The sequence below is a fragment of the Delphinapterus leucas genome, chromosome 9 (genome assembly GCF_059928025.1).
Source record: "Delphinapterus leucas isolate spDelLeu-1000000601 "Yukka" chromosome 9, BTC_Dleu_Yukka2, whole genome shotgun sequence".
Lineage (NCBI taxonomy): Eukaryota > Metazoa > Chordata > Mammalia > Artiodactyla > Monodontidae > Delphinapterus > Delphinapterus leucas.
The window spans coordinates 7,079,649-7,093,695 of record NC_143137.1 but is presented as its reverse complement, the minus strand read 5'-3'; the positions used below and the strand labels follow the sequence as shown (position 1 = coordinate 7,093,695).

General features: G+C 43.7%; 1 pseudogene; it reads right to left on the bottom strand.

The window, feature by feature from the left end:
• Positions 1-4,595: 4,595 nt before the first annotated feature.
• Positions 4,596-12,370, bottom strand: LOC149748344 (activator of 90 kDa heat shock protein ATPase homolog 2 pseudogene; annotated as a pseudogene).
• Between the last annotated feature and the right edge of the window lie 1,677 nt (positions 12,371-14,047).

Here is a 14,047-nt window from a genome sequence, read left to right as displayed (position 1 = left end):
GTATGCACTAAGTGATTTATCAGAATGCTCTGAATGTAGAATATCAAACAGTTGAATATCATTTTAAGAAACTCTTTAGGAGGCTTCCCTGGTGGCGCAGTGGTTGAGAGTCCGCCTGCCGATGTAGGGGACACGGGTTCGTGCCCCGGTCCGGGAAAATCCCACATGCTGCGGAGCGGCTGCACCCGTGAGCCATGGCCGCTGAGCCTGCGCGTCCGCAGCCTGTGCTCCACAACGGGAGAGGTTACAACAGTGAGAGGCCCGAGTACCACAGAAAAAAAAAAGAAACTCTTCAAAAAGATAGTGTGCCCAGCCAAAATTTTTATCTTTCTTGGTAGTTTCCTCTGAATCCTTATTAAACTGAGGATTGAGAATACCATTTGCCCAGAAGTGGGACAAATACAACCAATTTCACTAAGACCCTTTGTTGATCCAAGGTATGAGAGGAAACCTCTCAAAATGCAGTATATATGTATGTATACAAACACATATATATGAAATCAGTATCATATTACTTGTGAAATTAAAGTAATATTTTCTTTTTAAAAAACATTTAGAGCAATGAACAATGAATGAACAGTTCATTCAACAGCAAAACATTAGTTTATCAAGTTGAAAAGCTCCTCACTTTTTCTTTATCCCCAAATATCACCAGGTTTGGTTATATGGGTACAAGTAGGCTGGAGACCACTGTGTTCAGGGTCAGAATGGAGAGAGAGATTTTTGTGATTATCTGCAAGATCTTTATAACTAGTTGTGAACATAGGAGGCTGCCTTTAAGACACAGAACTGGCCCCTGGCTTGTCCTCAGGGCTGCCATTTAACACTGTTAGGTTATGTTTATAGATCAATTTGAGCATGTGCTTCCCTCTTCTCCCAAATAGCACTCTCTAGAGAAGCGGCCTATGGGGAAATAATCTTCCCCATTATATAGTCTCCAGGTGGATCTGTGACAATATCATTACCAATCTTGGCACTTATGTCAGTTTTCACAAGCCAACAATATATGGTCAGAAAACTGTAAACTGAAACCAGGCAGCTGCACATCTGCATGCCCTGAATGCATGAGGCTTATGATCAATCTTTTGGGGGAATTAAACCCTGTGGGATGAAACCATTTCTTTTATGTGCTGGAGAACTCAGGAATGGTCCTGACTATCTTTCCCATGGTTCTGATATAGTCCCCTTTCAGTAGAAAGGGGAAAGAAAAGCTGAAGTTTTTGGAAATAAAGGGATTTGTTTTCAGAAATCTCTGCCTTTTCAGGCAAACACTACTGTAGCCAGAGATACAATCTGCATGTACTTTTCTAGCTTACATTTTTAACTTAAAATCACATCATACTCATTTTCTCACGCTCTTACATTGTCTTCTGAAGGAATTGAGCTCTCCCTTGAAGGGTCCACCTTGACTCATGAAGATGAGAGACTGAAATGAGGTCCCATGCACACACTCAGACCTCCTTTAGCTGCTCAGGCAGCTGCCTGAGAATGCCTACCATATTTGTTAACTCCATCCTGTTCATAGCTGAGACATGGTACTCAGACTCTATCCTTACCTTTTAGGATGTAATGATATTCAGCTACTGCAACTTTTATTGAATCTTCCAATCGCTTGGAGTATTTACTGCCTTTGATGTGATTCAAAACAGCAAAATGTTCACACTGCAAGTGTGGCCAAACATTGAGAGTAAGACTAAGCCAGCATTTTTGCAGGAGATTGTCTGTGATAAGACATTCTTTCCAAGTTTGCAAATATAGGTAACTTGCACAGCCATTTTGTTTGTTTGTTAAGCCAGTGGTCTTGGCCACCATTTCTCATTGTTCTATGGTGAACGAATTCTTAAGAAGATGTTTTAAGACTCAAACTGAGGTTATTTTAGTATTATTGTCACCAAATGCTAGGTTCCAGACATTTGGTAGCTGTTACTAAAGAGACCAATGCCCTTGTGGAAATTAAATAGTAAAACTTAAAGACAGAATACCTTTATATTAGAAACAAAAAAATATTTACTGTGTTTGCTGTGAAAGGTTAAGAGTAGAGGCTCTGGAGTCAGACCTCACAGCCTTGAGTTTAGACCCTACCAACTTTTTACTCATTCAGTATTTATTGTGTACCTACTATGTGACTAGTGATTTTCAGTGTGCAATCTTGCATATATTTTTGCTATTTTTTTAAAAGATTTATTTATTATATATTTATTTAATTTATTTTTGGCTGCGTTGGGTCTTAGTTGTGGCACACAGGATCTTCACTGAGGCACACGGGATTTTTCATTGTGGTGCGTGGGCTCTTCATTGTAGTGGGCGGGCTTCTCTCCAGTTGGGGTTTGCAGGTTTTCTCTTCTCTTGTTGAGGCACACGAGCTCAGTAGTTGTGGCTTGTGCGGCTTAGTTGCCCCGTGGCATGTGGGATCTTAGTTCCCCCAACCAGGGGTCAAACGTGTGTCCCCTGCATTGTAAGGTGGATTCTTTACCACTGGACCACCAAGGAAGTCCCTATTTTATGCTATTTTAAGTGAATCTTTAAATTTCACTTGAAATTAGAAATTTCAAATTCCTATTGTTCATTGAAAGTATGTAGAATACAATTGATTTTTGTATATTGACCTTGTCTCCTGCAACCTTACTAAACTCACAGCAGTTTTCGTAGCTTTGTTTAGATTCCATTGGATCTTCTACATAAATCATGTCACATAAAACTGCAAATAAAGACAGTTTACTTCCTTTTTGTTACGGACGCCTTTCATTTCTTTTACTTTCCTTATTTCACTGGCCAGAATCTCCAGTACAATGCTGAAGAGAAGTAGTGAGAGAAGATATCCTTGCTTTGTTCTAGATATCAGGGGAAGAATTCAGTCTTTCCCATTATTTGATGTTAGCTATAGGTTTGTAGCAGATGCACTTTTGAGGTTGAGGAGGTTCCCTTCTAATTCATAGTTTTCTGAGAGATTTTTTTTTTTAAATCATGAATACATCATATTGTTTTTCTTTTTTAGTTTGTTCATATAGATTAATATATTGATTGGTTTTCAAAAGTTAAACCAACCTTGCATTCCTGAGACAACCTGCACTTGGTCATGATGTATTATCATTTTTATATATTGTTGGATTTGATTTACCAAAATTTTATTAAGAGTTTATATATCTATGTATAAAAATATTGGTCTTTAATTTTCTTGTTATATTTTTATCTGGCTTTGATAAATCAGTAATGCTGGGCTCACAGAATGAGTTGGGAAGTATTCTCTCTTTCTCAGTTTTCTGGAATAGTTTACCAATTCACTAGAGAATTGGTAACGTTCTCTAGTGAAATTTTCTTTGTGGGAAAGATCTTAACTATAAATTCAATTTCTTTAATAAATATTAAGGCTATTCAGTTTATCTATTTCTTCTCAAGGGAGCTTTGGTAATTAGTGGGAATTTGTCCATTTCACGTAAGTTGTCAAATTTATTGTCATAAAGTTGTTAATAATATTCTTTTTTATGTTTTAAATAACTGTAGAATCTGTAGTGAGGTCACTTCTCTTACTGCTGATATTGATAAATTTTTTTTAATAAAATTTATTTATTTATTTATTTAGGCTGTATTGGGTCTTCGTTGCTGCATGCAGGCTTTCTCTAGTTGCTGCGAGCGGGGGCTACTCTTTTTTTTTTTTTTTCTTTTGGTACGCGGGTCTCTCACTGTTGTGGCCCCTCCCGTTGCGGAGCACAGGTCCAGTGGCCATGGCTCACGGGCCCAGTCGCTCCACGGCATGTGGGATCCTCCCGGACCGGGCACGAACCCGCATCCCCTGCATCGGCAGGCAGACCCTCAACCATTGCGCCACCAGGGAAGCCCCAGGGGCTACTCTTCCTTGCGGTGCATGGGCTTCTCATTGCGGTGGCTTCTCCTGTTGCAGAGCACAGGCTCTAGGCACGCAGGCTTCAGTAGTTGCATCACGCAGGCTCAGTAGATGTGGCTCGCAGGCTCTAGAGCACAGGCTCAGTGGTTGTGGCGCACGGGCTCAGTTGCTCTGCGGCATCTGGGATCTTCCCGGATCAGGTCTCGAACACGTGTCCCCTGCATTGGCAAGTGGATTCTTAACCACTGTGCCACCAGGGATGTCCCTTCTGATTACTTTAGGTTTCACTTACTCTTTTTTCCCCTAGTTTCTTAAAATGGAAGCTGAGGTAATTGATTTGTGACCTTTCTTATCTTCTAATGTAGGTATAAACTTCCCCCTAAGTGTGGCTTTATACCTTGAATTAGACAGGTGGAGATGGTGGATATAGGGGAGTCCATGCAAAGAATTGGAACATGAAGGATGGAAAACATAATATAGCTTGAATCTATAGTGAGAGATATTCTATGTAAGCGAGGCCCATGCAAATAACCGAAACATGGAGAATTTGGAGAAAGGCAGGTTATTTAGTAAACCTGAGATATAGTGGGAGGAGGTGCAACAGGGATGAAGCTGGAGGCAGGGGTCCAGAAAATAAAAGCCTTTAGCCTGAGGGCAATAAGAAGTCAGTGAAAAATCTTAAGTGGGGGAGTGGCATGGAATTATTTGCATTTTATAAAGATCACTCTGGTGGGCATGTGGCAGTGGAAGTTGACTGGAGTCAGGAACACTGGATAGGAGATGGTCTATCCATGAGGAGATGGTCTCGTGCTAATCCAGGTGAGAGGTGGTGGTGGTAGTGGGGATGAAGCAACGTAGGAATATTAAAGTAATAATAAGGAACTGGAATCAGTGTAAAAATCGGTGATTGACCAAGACATATGGGGAAGAGGAATGAAGGGTCAGCAGGGCAGCTAGTAGTGCCTTCCAATGAGATGGGGAACAGATAAGGAGGAACATGTTACTGTCAGGCAGGGACGAGAGGAGGAGTGAAGCCGGGAATGATTCCAGTTTGGGGTGTGTTGAGTTTATGATGCCTGTGAAGCATCCAAGAAGAGAGCTACAGTAGGCAGGTGTAAACGTGGGTTTTGAGCTTAGGAGAAATGCCAGTATGTGATGGGTAAGTGAGGTGTGAGTGGATGAAATCACCCATGGAGAGGGTGTTGAGTGAGAAGAAAGTAGAGGATGAAAGTTTGGAAAGCAACATTTTAGGGATTGTCAGAGGATACAAGAGAAGTAAGAGTGATCACTTTGCTGCAATGAGAAGAATTTCATGGAAGAGAGAACAAGAAGACAAGGAACAACAACAATATATATTAGATTTATCAACAGAGAATAATATGCACTTTCCATGAGGTACTTAAAAAGTTTTTTTTTATTGTTAAAAAGAGTTTAGGGCTTCCCTGGTGGCGCGGTGGTTGAGAGTCCACCTGCCGATGCAGGGGACACGGGTTCGTGCCCCGGTCTGGGAAGATCCCACATACCGCGGAGCGGCTGGGCCCGTGAGCCATGGCCGCTGAGCCTGCGCATACAGAGCCTGTGCTCTGCAACGGGAGAGGCCACAACAGTGAGAGGCCCGCGTACCACAAAAACAAAACAAAACCAAAAAAAGAAGGGCCTCATCTTACAGGCTGGAATCACAGAATTCTACATGCTGCCACTATGACAAGAAGACTTAAGAAAAGCAATTCATGTAATCTCAATGCACAGACTCAAATGTCAGTGCTCCAACTCTTTCTTACCCTAAAACAGCCACACTTTGATGCTCTTCAAATCCAAGCCTCCCAGCACGGGGGTAACTGCCCTTTCTGTCTTCTCCCTTTCCCCTCTGTCCTGGAAGAGTGAGCAGCTCTTGTCCCATTTCAATCTGGGATATTGAGCCTGGTTTGGGAATAGTGTGTTTTCTCACCTCGAAAGGTCACAATGAGGTGGATTCGCTGCCTTGAGTTTTATGTCTGAAAGCACGTCCAGGGGTGCCAAAGTTCCCATATTTTACTAAAGGCACAAGACACTGGGAGAGAGAAAATCAAAACAAAACCCAAAAACCTGAGGACCCTTCAATGCCAGGAAGGGGAAATAAAACCATCCACACTCCAGCACTGTAAGCTTTATTTGGAACTGGGGTACCCATCTTACCACACTTATCACGTGACTAAAAAGCCCAGTGAGGTGTCTGTTTTCTGACAGTAGTAGAAACAGTACTCCAGGAGAAACGACGTCAGGAATATTGCAGGGAAGAGGTCTCATCGGCATCTAACCCAAACGATAGGGCTGGGCTGCTCAGAACCAAAAGGCTGTTCCAACTGTTCTCTAAGGGCCTGGACAACATGGTCCAAGAAAACAGCGGAGCAGGTGACTGGTTGTAGTTTAGGAAGCAGATGCCCGAAGACAGTGGGGAACCTGGCATATGGTCCGGGAGGGGGGCGGCTGGAGGGCTAGAGCTGTCCCACGTGTTAGTGTTCTTTTTTCTATTCTGTTATAAATTCATGGATTTAATCCAGTATAAATTAAGAGTATTTGTTTTCTTTTTTTAAAGGAATGATAGAGGGAAGTGGTAAATGTTACACTTTTTCTGCTTACAAAAAGTAATGCCCTTATAAAATCTTCTCAGCTGCAGTAAACCTTTTATTTCTTCAAGATGCTGCTTCTGCCAACAGAATTTGAGTTTCTCTTCTTCACAGACAGGAGCTCCTTCACGGTCCAACTGTAGTTCCATCTGCCCTAGAGTAGGCACAAAAGTCAGTGCAACTAGTGCCTAGTGTCCTGGCCAGTTCCTGCATCTCCATTTCAGGATGACCTTTTTATTTGTTAACAATTCTATATATTTACCGGTGATGTTCCCATCAAACATTTGGAGTTTCCCTCCCTTTTCAGCTTCTAATACAGCAGGAGATTTAGAAAATTTTTGTACCAAATCTTTCACAGTAAAGATTCTGTACAGCTGCTCAATAGCTGTGTCAAACAGTTCCGTCATGTGCAGTGCCATAGTGGGAATCCTTACACCCAGTGCCACTGGAGAGGAGGCCTGAATCTGCAAGGTATTCTCACTCAGTTTCCTTTTAACAGTCAATTCCTGGGTTGCCATAGCTCTGGTTTGTAAAATCATTCCCATTGTAAATTCCGACTTAAGTGCCTTCGGGTAATCTCCAAGGGCTTCCCTGACCTTGGCGGTGTCTGCAGTTTTCATAAGATCTTTCAAGTATATCCCCATCTCCTTTCTTTTTACTCACGTTCACTTCAGTGTCATCTACTTCATTTTCTTAAGACAGGTTGGGTATTTCAATCAACCCCTTGTGCTTCGCACCAGATTCTTTAATTATACCTTTCCAGACCAATGTGATGTTGCACTCAGAAGAAAATCAGCTTTCCTTTGCGGCGGCTGCAGGAAGCCTCACCTTCCACCTGCCTCAGCTCACTGATCTCGCAACCGGCAGCCTCATTCTCCACAGCGGTGCCCGCCAGGAGCTCACAGAGCTTCCCCTTGGACCAGCTGGTGGCATCCCGCTCTGTCAAGCCCTGGCTCACTGCCACATCCCTGAACCTGCTTCTCCTCTTGTTCCCCTCCTGGCTTACCTCTGTAGGACTGTGGGCAACATCTCCTATCATCCAAGGGCTGGATGTTCTCAACCCGTGTTAGTCTTAATTGCCTCCTTCCAATGACTGGAATCTGCCTTCTATCATAAACCACACATGAAGCCCTTTCATCGAAAACATGCATTGCTTTCCTCCTTGGTTCTCATTAGACTGTCTAACCTGCAGTTTAATCAACTTCAAGTTTACCTCTTGGGCAGGTGCAACCTGCTTCTCATTGGTCAAGACTGAGTTGAGGTGTCGTTTCTCTGGGACAACTTCCCTGACCCCTTGAATGTGGGTTAAGTGCCCTTCCTGGGTGCTGTCCTCACGCGTCTGCTTTCCCTCTCTCCTGGCGCTTATTCCACTTTCCTATATCTGCCCATTATTCGTCTTTCTCTCCATTTGACTGTGAGCTTCTCGAGGGCAGGGACAATACCCGGCCACATCGACGTTTGCTGAATGACTGGGACTGCCCTTCCTCCTGGTGCTGCCCTTGGGTTGGGTGTGCTTTCCAAACCCCAGCCCATGGCCATCTGCAATTGGCTGTTGATGTTTATGATCTTAGTAAATTACTCCTAATTTTATAGCATTAGAATCACTTTTATTTAAATGACTTTCAGAGCTGTACTAGATTCAGTTTGGGGGTTGATTTCAGTCCTATATCTGCTCACATATTAAATTTATCATCTCTGTTGATCTTTTTCACTTCTTCACTGATTCATTTTGTCAACTAAACCATTTCCATTAATAGTATCGCCATCTTTTCCTTCCCTTCTCCTCTTTCTTTTCCTTCCTCTTTCTCCTCCCTTCCTTTCCTGAACAATTCAGTTCCAAAATCATTAAGTAGAGCTGAGTAAGGTAAGCATCTACAGCAGGTGGGGATGGGAGGGGGTGGGGTGGCCCAGAGCAGGATGCCAGAGCCCCAGTGGGGCTCTGCTTGGGGGAAGGGGTGGCAGTGGCCCCATGAGGTGGCTTACTCACAGGAGGACTGATCAGATAAATAAATATATTACAGATAATGGGAGCAAAGCTCACTCTTGGAGATGAGAATTACCGATATGGGAAGGGACAAAACTAGAACGGACACTGGTGTGGTAATGGTATTGGTGTGGAATCATTCATAAAAATAGATGTGGAAATAAGTGTAAATGTAAACATGTGTACGTGTTATATGTATGTATGTCCTAGCTCTGTCCACTTAGAGGGTCTGGGAGTAGCAACCCTCAAATAGCAATGGGCACAACTAGTGCCAGATCTTGGCTTCTAACCCACTCTCCGTTACAAGGAACCAGGGGTCCTGGGAGAAATGATCAACTGCAGCGCTGGAACAGGGTAAATAGAAGACACCTGGAACAACTTGTGACAGAGACAGCAAGGAAGTTGCTCAAGAATGATGAGAACAAGTTAAAAGGACACAGAAGCCTGTGTCAGGGGGCTTCCACTGGCCAAATTTAGGACAATGAGAGCGTCAAAATAAATACTGATAGAATTATAACCCACTGGACAAAATAGGAATAAAAATAGGAAACTATTATGAGTCCATACAGATATAAAATATGTGGCTAAACGAATGGAAAATTTGATGCGGAATGGGATATTTACATGACTTCAAAGTACCTTCCCACAAAATCATGAACTACTTGTTAATTACAAAGAGGGGGGAAAGCAACTTCATAGTGAAGTCTGGCAGACACTACCTTAAGTGATCACCACCAACATCCTCAGTAACAGAACGAATTGAAATCATGCGCCACCCGATAAGATGCAGTGAGATAAACACAGCATCACATCTTGGCTAACCCTCTGAAGGCAAATAAACTGAGCCTACTCATGAAGACACATCAGGTACAGCCGGATTGAGGGACATTCTACAAAAACTGCCCTGTAACCTTGAAAAGTATCAAGGTCTTGACAGCCTAAGACTGTCTCTTTTTTTTTTAGAAACTTATTGAGGGCTGAAAACAAGCAAGCTGCAACATTTGAATTTTTTTCTCCCTACCAAGTCCCTAATGCTTCATATTAGTATGTACACGGTCTGAGTCCCAAGACAGAAGAGGTGACAGTTACTACCTAACAAAGACTGTCACCTGCTCAGACCAGGACAGTCATCACTCCTCCCATTCTTTTTCTGTGCAGCCAATTTCATGCCTTAGGATCTGTTACTCACAAACCCTCATTCTGTTAACAATTTCTATGTCTTTTAGGACTCTGTTTTGTAAGAGGAAATGCAATTCCAAAACATTTTAAACAGAAAATGTTACCGGTTCACATACGTGAAGAGTCAGGTAGGATAAGTTCAGGGACCGCTTAATGCGGGGTTCAAACAATGTTACCAGGACAAGGTTTCGCTTCCATGTGCTGGTTCAGCATTTCTTAGGGCTGCATCCTTCCTCATTCATATCCATCAGGAAGGAGGGTGTTTTTTTCCCCTGTGTAAGTCATTCTCATAGAATAAGGAAGTTATGACATAATTTTCAAATGGCAAAAGTACAGGTAGTTTTCTTCTCATAGGTGGCATTTTCTACTACCTTTCGACATCAGCACTGTCAGCATGAAGACTAAGGGCATGATTTTCTATCCAGTTACGCTTTCACCACTATGTGGACGACTCACTGAATCACTGCTGAATCTCCAACTGCAAAAGTGACTTAAATATAAGTATCTGTGACTTTAAAAGACGCTGGATGGGTACGTCAAGTTTGCTGTCTCGTTAAAGGCTGACCAAGTAGCAAACAGAAAGTATGGATGACCTGCTGAGACTTGCTTAGCCTTTGATTTCATGAATTACTCTCAAATTTTCAACAGAAACATGTCATGCCTAGAGAGAGCAGTCTCATCCATACCCCTCATCACATGCATGTAAAGCATGCACCACGAGCATTCGTTCTGATGCTTATCCGGATTCTCCTACTCCTGGGCTCAGAAACAGATGACCACGTCATCAAAGGGCACTGCCATCTGGACCCCCAAACGCATTTCCTTCTGTCTCAGGATGGCTTCACACTTCTCATCAGTAATGTTTAAAAGCCTTCTACCTTTGTTCGTATCAGGCGAGAAGTTACGACACCGATCTTGAAAAGCCAGACTTTTCAATATGTAAAATGGGCAAGGTTTGCATGATACAATTCCAAGAAGAGCTTGTGATGGTTTTGCTGGTCCTCTTTCCAAAACAACAGTTGCTGCAAACAAAGCGAATTTATACCCTGACAAAGGTGGAATACTGAATGTACAGGCCCTTGTTTTACAGGAACAGTGGGGGGATGGGGGGGACTCATAAAGAAGTCAGTCATTGGAACTGCCACAGACACTCATTTCTAACTGGAGAAACTTGACCTGAAACAAAGAGTTTGATTCAATTAAAAGGACATTTGAGGGAATTCTCTGGCAGTCCGGTGGTTAGGACTCAGCTCTCTCACTGCCAGGGGCCCAGGTTCGATCCATGGGTGGGAAACTAAGATCCTACAAGCCGCGTGACGCAGTCAAAAATAAAAATAAAATAAAAAGCCATTTGAGCACATAGCATAAGACACAGTCATGTAACTACCTACCATAGGACACAGTCGTTTAAATGTGTTAAAATACTGTGTGATAAAGTATGCATAGAACTGTCTTCAGCATTTCCTGTGAGATATCTTTAAACCCATTCATGTGTTTTTAAGAAATACAGAAAGTTGCATTTACAGAGACTTCTACAATTGGTAGTTTGACTCCACTGAAATGAAATTTAAACTGAAAACTATTTGCCCCAAGATCATGTTACAAATGTCAGAAAGAAATGATAAATCATCAGTGATCTTTTTCAAGACCATTTGCACCAGAATAACAAACCACTTTCTGTAGATGACAAAGGGGAATGAGGAAAATGCCCTATAGCTTCCTGATAACTTGGAAAATGTAAAACAGAAGCTTGATTAAGCAGCCACAACCCAAGAGAAACAATACTGTATTAATATTTTTTGAAGAAGTTCCAATAAATATGTTGAAAGAAAGGAGGGAGAGCATAGAACTGGAACTCAAGAAACCTAGGCTGTATTCTCAGTCACTAGCTATATGACCTGGAGCAAGTCACTTCAACCTCTCTGTAATTCACTTTACTCATCTATAAAGTGAGGGAGTTGGATTATGATCCCTCAAGATTTTATTCTGAATACCATTTTGTGTGTGTGTGTTAGGGAAAAGGCAGTAAGAAATTAATTGTCATATTTCTTGGGAAACATTGTTTCAATTTAAGCTAAGTATCAGGAAACTGAGTTACTGTCACCCCTGAGAATCTCTGAAAGACTTGAAACTAAAATAAGAGTTGCAACCGTCGTCATCATTTTCTAAAGAACTACATGTTGAAGTGAGAGTCCCTATCATTGCAATTTAGTATTATACTCTATGTTCCCCTATGGGACTCCTTTCCTTTTCTCAGCCGTAATTCCCTGTTCTTTCTTCCACTCTGTACCTTACTAACAGTACTCCCAGCACACAAGCTAAGCTTCAGAGAAACAGGAACACTCAGAAAGCCCTGGGCTGACTGTAAAATCAGTGGCTACGTGTACATCTCTTTCATTCGTTAATTCATTGATTCAACGAGTGTTTGTAGAGCGCCCACTGTGGAAACACACTGCATGGGTAACAAAGATTAAAAAAAAAAAATCAGTCCCTGCTTCGAGGAACTTAGTAACCACGGCTGAAAGCACGGATTTCCCTGCACGGCCCCCTCTGGACTCCAACGCGCGAGCTCGGGTTAGACTGCTGGGCTAGGGCTGCAGATTTCACAGTCAGCCCGAGGATCCCGGACCGCGCCTCCTCCAGGCCCGGTTCCCGCCCGAGCAGGCTTTTCTTCCTGCCACCGCGGACCGCCCCTTCTGTCGGGCCGAGAGGTCACCGCTGACACTTGCAGAGTCTGCGTAGCCCGAGACCCGGGGCGCGGCCGCTGAGCCCGCCCCCGGGATGGCCCCCGGCCGGATTCCAGGCCTCGGTTGGGCGCGGGGTACCCTTTTCAAATGCCGCGCTGGACGACCAAACTATCTTACCGGCCGCTCGGGGGTGGGGCCTGCGCCGGTCAGCCCCGCTCCGCGGGGGCCGTTGCCATGGGGACACGCAAGTCATCCTGGGAACGTTGCCTTTCAGGGGCTGGGGTCCTACCGCGCCACCTGCAGGCAGGAGGAGCCAAGAGTCTCCAGAGGCCGATCATAGCGCTGCGCGGCCGGTCCATATCTCCCAGGCTCTGGGAGGACTGCAATTTAAACTCTGCTCCCCCCAACCCCTTGGTTTTTTTTAATGGCTACGTCACATCTTAGGTGGGGCACACGGGATCTTTGTTGGGGCATGTGGCCTCTCATTGAGGCATGTGCGCTCTTCGTTATGGTGCGCAGTCTCCTCTCTAGTTGTGGCCTGTGGGTTTTCTCTTCTCTAGTTGTGGCACGCTGGCTCCAGGGCGTGTGGGCTCTGTAGTTGTGGCACGCGCGCTCTCTAGTTGAGGCACGCGAGCTCAGTAGTTATGGTGCGGAGGATTAGTTGCCCCGTGGCATGTGGGATCCCAGTTCCCCGACCAGGGACTGAACCCGAGTCCACTGCATTGGAAGGCGGATTCCTTACCACTGGACCACTAGGGAAGTCCCGCCCCTTCCTCTTTTGGGGGTTACACAAGGTTGGACCTAAAATTGATGGGCATATAAATCATGGAATTGGATCATGTGTAAGGTTGCCTTTTTCTGCCTGAATTTTTGGTACACCAAACTTCTCGACAGTGAAAAAACTTAATAGTCAATCTCATAAAGATATGGAAATTGTTATTTGAGCCAAACTGAGGATTATTACAGGGGAGACAGTCTTGCAGAAAGCTCTGAAGGCTGTTCCACCTATCAGAAGGCGAAGCACAGTTATATAGATTGTTGAGACAAAGGGTTATACATCAAAGTACCGTATTGACAGTTTACATAGTCCAACGAGGCAAGTAGTGGGTTATTGTGACCTCTTACAGGATTGAGAAAGGAACATTAACTCCTAAGGAGTTACCTTGCTGGTGCCAGGAGGAAATTGGGTGAGGTTTTGGCGAGTAGGCATTCCTGTGTCTTCTAAGGGGATATAGTTAATGTCTATGTAATGCAGATGCACAGTGCACACTAAAAGGGAGACGGTAGTGGTTCAAAGGGACAGAGTCCCTCTCCTCCTCTTTTCCTATCCTCCAGTTACTGTGGGGAAAATGTCCCTCCCTCATCAAAAGGCAATTCCTCCACTTCCTCTATTATCTTTCCTCTCGACATCAATTTCCTCCTCTTTCAGAATCCTCCTCCACTAGCATGCAAACATGCTCCATTATCAATAACTTTTCCCGCTACTGCCAAATTCTCTTTTCCCCTTCATGACCAAACTTCTTTCAAACTTGAGTTTTCCGTGTAGCCTGTCTCCAATTCCTTATTCACACTCCTGCACCAATCAACCAAGTTTTGCCTTTCTGCCCCAACGGCTCCCAGTGAAACTGTTCTTGATTAGGTTAACATTTATCTCAATGTTGCCAATTCTACTGGCCACTTCCCTGTTCTCATTGTACTCCTTAGCAGCAGACCTGCTTCTTGGAATACTCTCCTTGCTTGGCTAGTGAGA